Source organism: Myotis davidii, unplaced genomic scaffold, assembly GCF_000327345.1.
Source record: "Myotis davidii unplaced genomic scaffold, ASM32734v1 scaffold1997, whole genome shotgun sequence".
Classification (NCBI taxonomy): domain Eukaryota; kingdom Metazoa; phylum Chordata; class Mammalia; order Chiroptera; family Vespertilionidae; genus Myotis; species Myotis davidii.
The window spans coordinates 52,751-63,020 of NW_006288266.1; positions in this window are offsets into that span (position 1 = coordinate 52,751).

Consider the following 10,270-nt stretch of genomic DNA (forward strand, 5'->3'; position numbering starts at 1 on the left):
CTCTGAAGGATGTCCCAGATCAGGGTGGGAGTCCCCACTGGGGTGCTGGCCAGCCTGGGTGAGGAGTTTATGGCTGTTTGTAGGCTGGGCAAGCACCCGCCCCCCCGAGTGGGGACCCTCACCCCATGGAGGTTTGGCCAGCCTGGGTGAGGGGCTGAGGGCCATTTTCAGGCTGGCCAAGCCCCCCGGCGATGGAAGCTCCCAGCCTCTCCTTTTTTTCTTTTTTTTTTCTTTTGAGATTTATTTACCTTCTATAATTGAAACTTTGCTGCCTTCAGTGGATCTCAGAACAGGCCAGGGCAGGCAAGAGGGAAGCCTCCTGCTCACTTCAGCTCCATGGCCAAAGCCGGCTGAAAGCAGGTATTGGGGTTTATTTACCTTCTATAATTGAAACTTTGTTTCTTTGAGTGGAACTCAGAGCCCACTGTGGCAAGCAGGAAGCTTGGCTTCCTCCATCATTGGGTCAACCAAGCCTCCTGCTTGCTCCAGCTCCGTGGCTGCCGGCTGCCATCTTGGTTGGGTTAATTTGCATATAGTTGCTTTGATTGGCTGGTGGTGTGGCTTAAGGCATAGTGAAGGTACAGTCAATTTTCATGTTTGTCTTTTATTAGTGTAGATGTGTGTACATTTAATTGATTTGGAAAAATGTTATGAAATATGGCCAAATGCATATTCTGATTTATCACATGTCACATTATTTTATAAAATCTATAATAATAAAAGGGTAATATGCTAATTAGATGAGACGTCATTCCTGGCATCATTCTGGACATCCTTCTGGACGAAGCCAGGGCTGAAGGGAAGCCTGGGTCTTGGGTGCCTGCTGGCAGCCGGAGTGAAGCCTGGGTTCTGAGTGCCAGAGGGACGCCGGTGCCGGCAGCTGGGGAAAGGAAGACCTACTCTTTCACTTATTTAGTGCATCGGGCCTCTAGTAATATACATAAAAGACTATTGCTTAGCAATGCTCAACAAACAATAACTTTATTTAAAATAATGAATATTTATTATATTAGCTTCCCCGTTGCATTGTTGGAAGCTTGCACAAATAACCCCTGGTTTCCCCACATAATGTTCAAAAGACGCAACCAGTTATTAAGAAGTAATGACAATGAAAGAAAAATAACATCGTTCAAGTTACAGCATTACAAAGTCCTTCACCTATCTAAATGATCTAAAATTGGTATTAAACTTCTGATCTAAACTTGAGACCGTCATTCATAATAAGTAAATATCTAAATATGTTTCAGAGTTATAGTTATATTGGAAAATTAAGAAGCATTATTCTCTTAACATAATACTCTCCAAAGAGGTCAATGGGTAAAAAGGGGGATATATTTACTACTTTCAACAATGAAGATTAAAAAAATAATAAAGTAAATTACAGATGCAAAAAAAAAGCATTGTTCTCAATGGAGTTAAATTTATATTATATGAGAACTACAGTTTATCTAGACGTGGAAAGGTTTAGGTAATGCCATGCAGTCACATTCTAAATGAGGAATCTGAGTTCTTTTGTACTAAGTAAGAAAAAAAAGGGAAGTTGAAAGAGAAGATTGGCTTTGGAATTAGTTAACCTGGATTTGAAACCAAGCTACAATGTCATTGGATAAATGAGTATCTTTTTTGAGTTTTCTTTTTTTTGTCTGTGAAATAATATCTCAGAGTATTGTTTCACTGATTGAGTTGTATAAGATAATGTTAAACTTCACCTCTATGCTATGCTCTTGGAAAACAGTAGTGAGTTAAGAACGATTGTCTATACTTGTTTATGCTCCCTCTCATTTACACATATATCCACTGTAGAACAATATCTTCCCTATCACTCACTTGAAAGTGCTCTCATCAAGAAAGTAATGGCATCCTTCTTATGAGTCCTAATGGATACTTTTCAATCACCATTTTATTTGATCTCTCAGCAGTATGTGACTATGCTAACATCTGGAAACACTCACTGAAAACCTTTACCTATGCTTTGCCAGGTTTCATTCTGTTACTCTGATAGTTTTTGCTCAATATTTTAAGGATGCCCATTTCATTTTTTTTCTATTAAATACAGATATTATGGTTTTTTCATTACTTTTATTATATTCCTGGATCCAAAGAACCATCAAATAAGTTTTAAGGAAAAAACTTTAGTGCCCCAAAGTGTTCCTATCACCCTAAGAAAAAAAATAACCAAAATACATTCTAAAAGCACAAAAGTTCAAAGGTGAAAAATATATTACTTATGTATATGCTTCTTGAAAATTAAAGTGTCTGATGTCCTTTAATAAGGAAATAAAGATAGGGAAAGTTTGGACAGAAGGGGTTTTATGCTAAGTAGCTGTGGTTGATTATATATATATTTTTTGTTTGTTTTTGTTAATCCTCACCCAATGGATATTTTTCCATTGATTTTTAGAAAGAATAGAAGAGAGAAGGAGAGACAGAGAAAAACATCAATGTGAGAGAAACACATCAATTGGTTGCCTCCTGCAGGAGCCCTGACTAGGGCCCCAGGCCAGGGAGGAGCCCACAACAAAGGTACATGCCCTTGACCGGAATCAAACCCAGGACCCTTTGGTCTGCAGGCTGATCCTCTACCCACTGAGCCAAACTGGCTAGATCTGATTATATTATTTATTCAAGGTTATTATATCCTCTCTGCCCATGCCACACTTTTCTGTAGGAGAAATATATTTTTTCATTGACCTTTGTTTTGGCCATATGACTGCCTTTGGCCAATGAAAAATGATTTGACCTAATATATACATCATCTAAGTAGAATTTTTTAATATTCTTGCATGATTTGGTTCTGTCCTCTTACTCTTACTCTTCACCATGTGAAAAGCATGTACCGGATTGTGCCTACTTCTTTACCCTAGGTTTCAGATTGAGAAGACACGTGGATGTGACAACTAAGTACAATTGAGCCCTGACACTCAGTACAGCCATAGCTACACAATAACTTCACATAGTAAAAAGAGATGTTTAATGAATATCTTAGTCTGTTTAGACTAGTATAACTAATTGTCACAGATTGGTAAAAACAAAACAAAACAAAACATATTCCTCACAGTTACAGAGTTGTTTAGTCCAAGATCAAGCAGATGTGGTGTCTGGCAAGAACCTTCTTCCTGGTTTGCAGATGACTATTTTCCCGTTGTATCCTTACATGATTGGGGAGAGGGGAACGAAGGGGAGGGAGATGCTCCCTCATTTCTCTTTTTATAAGCACACTAATCCCATTCATGAGGCTTCACCCTCATGACCAAATTACCTCCAAACACCCACACCTTGTAATATCATAAAAAATTGGAATGTTAGGACTTTAACATATAAATTTGGAGGGAACTCAAGTTTTCAGTTCATAATACTGAGATATAGGGAATGTTTGCTATTATTGCAAAGATAGACTAATGAAATATTAAGACAATTAAACATGTCGTTAAATATGAATGATTTTCTTGCTCAAATGCAAGCACGTTTAAAAAACTGTTCATTAGAAATAACAAATGTATAATTCAATTGTTAACTGTATAAACCATAATAGGTATACGTTTATTTTAACAAAGACAAGGATATGAGTTAATATTTGGTAAAAATTGTTAAGTGCTTAATTTTACCTAAAGAGGAATAAAATATATGTTATTACTAATTTCAAAACTTAGAAAAAATACTGGTGAAAATATAAGCAGTGAAATATAAGCATTCAATACATTTTATATAATATAAATGCATAAATCATGAAAAATAAATTATAAATTATTGTAATATGTAAAAAGAAGAAAATATAGATCATTTGGTAATCACAGAAAACAAACTAATAGCAAGAATGAATAAAATATGCTGATAATGATCATAATAATTAACTTTAAATAACATACATCATAGCAAGGTTTATTGCATGTCTGCCATACACTGAGCATGCATTAAGAATTTAATATGCATTTTCTCAATCTCTATATGAGGTAAGCACTATTATTAAACCTGTTTATAGTTTTGGTCTGCAAGACATAAATCCAAAAGAAAATGACTATGATTGTTTACACACACAAAAACCTATGAAAAAGTTAGATAGCAGAATTAACTTATACTCACAAAACAATGCAAAAATAAAATTAGGAAAAAATAAAATCTCTATTTTAATTAAACTATTTGGTGCATAGTGAAGATTTTTAACTGTGCATATCTGTTAGTTATGTAATATCAGAATGTATAAAACTAAAACTACTGAAAATATCAGGAGAAAATGATAGAAATGCAATATTGGTGGAACACAATAAAGAAGTCTTAATCCATAACAGGAAACATAAACTATTATAGTTTATTAAGCAAGTATGATTAGTATATATATTATAATGTATATTTGATAGGATATACTCATTTTAAACAGCCCTGCAAAATTAGAAGAATTGAACACAAAATAGATTTAAAAACTGAATTCTGAAATGTACCATGACATAGACCAATTCTCTCACCATAATTTTATGATGCTAGAAATGAATAACCAAGTGTCAATATTTACATCTCAACCCCTTGGCATTTATAAAACATTGATGAGTTAAATAGGAAATAAGCAGTCCAATTAAACAAATTTTAAAATAACATATAAAATATTAGCTAAATGCTTATTTGGACACACAATACTAATATAAGTTTATGTACAAGTGAATATATATGTGCATCTATATGGGTATATATGTAATGTATATGTGTTATGAATATATATAGGGATGGGCAAAAGTCGGTTTATAATTGTTCATATGGAAAAAGATATGGAGGTTAAAAGCCTAGGTGGTATCATGCATGACATCATCACAAGATGGCCATCACAAGATGGCTGCCACAAGATGGCCATCAGGGGAGGGCAGTTGGGGGCAATCGGGCTGGCAGGGGAGCAGGTAGGTGTCAATCAGGCCAGGAGGGAAGCATTTAGGGGGTGATCATACTGGCAGGCAGAAGTGGTTAGTGGCAATCAGGCATGCAGGCAAGTGGTTAGAAACCAGCAGACCTGGATTGTGAGAGGGTGCAGGCTGGACTGAGGGACACCCCTCCCATGAACGAATTAAGTGCACTGGGCCTCTAGTGATATTATGAAAAAAGAATAAACTCTGTGTTTTGTGTACTCACAACTATAAATCTACTTTTGTCCATTTCTGTATATACATGTGCACACACAACCAAACATACACATATGCATGTGTGCATGTGTTACGTGTATATATATTTTTTCACCCAGACATATGTAATTGGTCCAGTTCATTTTTTCCAGGCTAGAGATTGGGTCACTTGGGTCAGATGGTTACTCCTTGAAGTATCAGCTGTCTATAACAGGAAATATGGTTACTTTGAAGACAGACAAACTTTCTTTTGAGGGCAGGTAGTTGAACATTTTAAAACATATATATTTTTAAATATTAAAAATTATAAGATATACCCCAAATATGCCCATTAGTAAAAATTGTAGCATTAAATATCCTATATAATAAAGAGCTAATATGCAAATTGACCAAATGGCGAACGACTGGTCGCTATGATGTGCACTGACCACCAGGGGGCAGACGCTCAAAGCAGGAGCTGCCCCCTGTGGTCAGTGCACTCCCACAGGGGGAGCGCTGCTCAGCCAGAGGCCAGCTCATGGCTGTGATTGCAGCGGTGGTGGTGGGAGCTTCTCCCGCCTCCATGGCAGAGCTAAGGAGCAGTGAGCTGGGCAGTAGGGAGCTAAGGGTCCCGGACTGCGAGAGGGTGCAGGCCAGGCTGAGGGACTCCACCTCCCCCCCACACCAATGAACAAATTTTGTGCACCAGGCTTCTAGTCTATAATAATAAAAGCATAATATGCAAATAGACTGAATGGCCGAACAGCAGAACAAATGTCCAGATGACCTTCCAGACAACCTTCTGGACTAAGCTGGAGCTGTGAGAGCCGAGGCAGCCAGGGCTGCAAAAGCCTACTTTTGCACAAATTTCATGCACTGGGCCTCTAGTATTGTTATAAAGGTAGAAAAAATGAAATATGTTGATGTAAGCATTTAATTTATTAAGTTAAAAAATAAAATCAACATAAAGCAACATAAAAGCAATAATCAATGAAATAAAACCAGGAAAGCTTAAGATGTGTTAAAAACTTTACAGATAGTTATTTGAAGAAAATAGTAAATACCACCTATCCTGGAAGCTTTACTTGAAAACAAGAATAAAAAACAGGAAATGGACATAACTGGATTTTTTAAAAAGTGCTGAGTAGGTGAAAGATACAAGACCTATAGCTACAACACATAGCACAACAAATATAATAATCCAGTTGAAGTAGAAAATTGTTATGGAATATATAAATCAATACAACTTACTCATCCTACATAATAAAAGGCTAATAGGAAAATTGACTGAATGGCAGAACGACTGCAGATGCTCAATGCAGGAGCTGCCTCCTGGTGGTCAGTGCGCTCCCACAGGGGGAGATCTGCTCAGCCAGAAGCCGGGCTCATGGCTGGTGTGCACAGTGGTGGTGGCTGGAGCCTCTCCCGCCTTCGTGGCAGTTGGACATCCCCTGAGGGCTCCCAGACTGCGAGAGGGCATAGGCTGGGCTGAGAGAAACCCCCGCCCCGCCCGCAAGTGCACAAATTTTGTGCATAATATAATTCCTAACTTTGGTGCATATATTTAAACTATCAAGGAATTACAACAAAGTTTCTGGAACCAAACAATTTCATAGCAGAATGATTTGCAGCTTTTATGAAACAGCTAATCTTATTCCATATAAACTATTCTGCAGCATAGAAGATGTAATCAATTCAATTCATTTTGTGAAGTTAGCATGTCCTTTATACTTAAACATTAGAACACAAAGGGAAATTATAAAAGACAAATCACAGTTAAGAACATGGATGAAGCCGAAACCGGTTTGGCTCAGTGGATAGAGCGTCGGCCTGCAGACTGAAAGGTCCTGGGTTCGATTCCGGTCAAGGGCATGTGCTGGGTTGCGGGCACATCCCCAGTTAGAGATGTGCAGGAGGCAGCTGATCGATGTCTCTCTCTCATCGGTGTTTCTAACTCTCTATCTCTCTCCCTTCCTCTCTGTAAAAAATCAATAAAATATATTAAAAAAAAAGAACATGGATGAAAAACATAAATTAAATAGGAACTTACAAAGCTAATAATAAATTTCAATCTAATAGCATTTATCTCTAAAATATAGGACAGTTACTTAAACCTAACAATTTTGATAACCTCATTAGGTTCTATTAAAAGGTTTATTTTATAATACACTAAAATTATCAGTAAAATTGAGCAAACAGTTCTGTTAAGAATTCTCAGAGGAGAGAAGATGGCGGCTGGCAGGATGGAAGGTGAGGGAGAGGGTGTGTGAGTTAGGGGGTGAAAGGACAGTGTGCAGTGGTGAGTGAGTGAGGGACAGTTAAACATACCAGGAATATCAGAGGCTGGTAGGCCAGTCTCTCCTGGACAGTGTGCACCTACCACCACTGTGGGCACTCCCTGGGCTGCCGGGGGCGGGCACAGAGCCCTCGCCATCTTGATAGGGAGAGCAGCCTCTTCTAGGAACTCATCAGTACCACCACCCAGACTGGCCTTTGACACCGCTGCGAACCTGCAGCCACTCCAGTCAAAATGCCCTGCCCACGGATCTGCAAACCCTAGGACTTCCACCTCCAAGAGTGCACGGCTCCCGCAGCAGTAAGTGTGACTTCTTCCTCCATGGTTGCTGACCTCTGGACATGACAGTTGTGTCTTTCCAGTGAGCAGGCCTCCTGAGCCCACCACCCCAAAGGCCGCTCTTGGGGGCCACTGTGAGGCTCCATTGGGCGCACTTGTATCCAAACAAGGGAGCACACCCCGGCAGTAGACTTTGGGACCACAGACACGGTGGGTTGTGCAGCTTCAGCGCCAAGACCCCTCTGAATGCTCCGCCCTGGAAAATGGCCCTTGGGTGCCTCTTTGAACTGCCGCTGGTCGCGTGCGAATCCAACTAAGGGTGCAAGGTCCTGGAAGCAAAAACTTAGTCTTCCCAATTCACAGCTGCCAACCACCACCGGACAGCACAGTTGTGCCTATCCAGCGCATAGGCGTCCTGAACCCAACGCCCCAAAAGGCAGCACTGAGCACCAGTGACTTGACACTTGGCGTGCACACGCGTGGACTCTGTTTGTCATCAGTTCACACAAACTTAGTGCCAGTGACTCTAATTCTCAGCGCACGCACACACAGGGACCCTGATTCTCAATGTGAGGTAGCACCAAGCAACAGAGACTCTCATACTTGCTTCTCTGAGTGTGCACACGGGGGCTCTGACTCCTGGTGTGTGCAAGGGGACTCTGATTTTCAGCGCATGCCTGCAGGGACTTTTTTTTCAGCATGGCACATGCAGGGTCCCTGATTCTAGGTGTGAACACGGGGCTGCACTGAGCACCAGTGACTCTGGTTCTTGGAGTGTGTGGCACCCACTGACCCAGAACAGCCACAGGTCTTGGTGTCAGAGCTCTTCAGTGACACTTGGGTGGTGCGACACTCCTACTGCACATGGCTCAAAATGCGATGGAAGGTTTCAACAGTAGACTAGAACAAGTGGAGGATAAAATTAGTTTGTTAGAAGATAAGGTAGAGAAAAAAGCCCAATATGAATACCAACTGGAGAAAAATTTAAAAAGCAGGAGGAGAGCCTAAGGGAGCTTTGGAACAACACGAAACAAAGTAACATGCATATATTAAGGGTGCCAGAAGGACAAGAAGAGCAGCAAGGACTAGATAATCTATTTGAAGAAATAATGACAGAAAACTTCCCTGATATGAGGAAGAAAAAGTCACACAAATACAGAGTCCTTAGCAAGATTAATCCCAAAAGACCCACACCAAGACATGTCATAAACATAATGGCAAATGTTAACGACAAAGAGAGAAGCTTAAAGGCTGCAAGAGAGCAAATCAGAAGCTTCGAAGACAAATAAAAATGCTAAGGGAGTTTATCACTGCCAAGCCAGCAATGCAAGAAATGCTGAAGAGAATGCTTTAAAAAGAAGAAATAGACAGGGAGGAAGGAAGACAGACATAAAGTACAGAAAGGCTACAAACAAGTGCCTATCCTATCTAATAAAGAGGGAATATGCTAACTGACCCTCAGGCCTTCACAAAGATGGTGCTGCCCAAAGCCAATAAGGAGGGAATATGTTAATTGAGTGCCACACCCTCAAAGATGGCAGCACCCACAGCCACAAGATGGCCAGAAGGGGAGGGCAGTTGTGGGCCAGCAGAGGAGGGCAATTAGGCGTGACCAGGCCAGCAAGGTAGGGCAGTTAAGGGTGATAGGGCCAGCAGGGGAGGTCAGTTGGGGGCAACCAAGCTGGCAGGGGAGGGCAGTTGGGGGTAACTGGGCCAGCAGGGGAGGGCAGTTGGGGGTAATTGGACTGGCAGGGGGGGAGGGTGGGCAATCAGGCTGGCAAGGGAGGGAAGTTGGGGGTGATCAGAACGGGCAGGTGCAGTTATGCATCAATCAGGCTGGCAGGGGAGTGGTTAGGGGATGATCAGGCTGGCAGGCAGAAGCACTTAAGGGCAATTAGGTAGGCAGGCAGGCGAGCAGTTGGGAGCCAGCAGTCCTGAATTGTGAGAGTGATGTCTGACTGCTGGTTTAGGCCTGATCCCACAGGGCCTAACTTGGCAGTTGGACAACCCCCTAGGGGTCCCAGATTAGAGAGTGTGTAAGTTGGGCTTAGGGTCACATCCCCAGCAGTGCAGGAATTTTGTGCCCTGGGCCTCAAGTCAATAATAACATTAAATGTAAATGGATTAACTGCTCTAATCAAAAGACATTGAGTGACTGAATGGATAAGAAAACATAACCCATATATATGCTGTCTATAGGAGACCCACCTCATAACATGGTACTCACCCAGACTGAAAGTGAAGGGATAGAAAATATCTATCAGGCAAATGGAAATGAAAAAAAAAATAAAAGCTGGGGTAGCAATACTCATATCTGATAAAATAGACCTCAAAGAGAAGACCATAAAAGAGATAAAGAAGGCCACTTCATAATTCTAAAGGGATGTTACAGCAAGAGGATTTAACTCTGGTAAACATATATGTTCCCAATGCAGGAGCACACAAATACATAAAAAAAAAACACACAAAAAAACAAACAAACAACAAAAAAACATCTGGAAGATATCAGGGGAGAGATAGACAGCAATACAACCATAGTAGGAGAATTTAACACCCCATTAACATCACTGGATAAATCCTCTTGACAAAAATTACCAAAGAAACAGCAATGCTT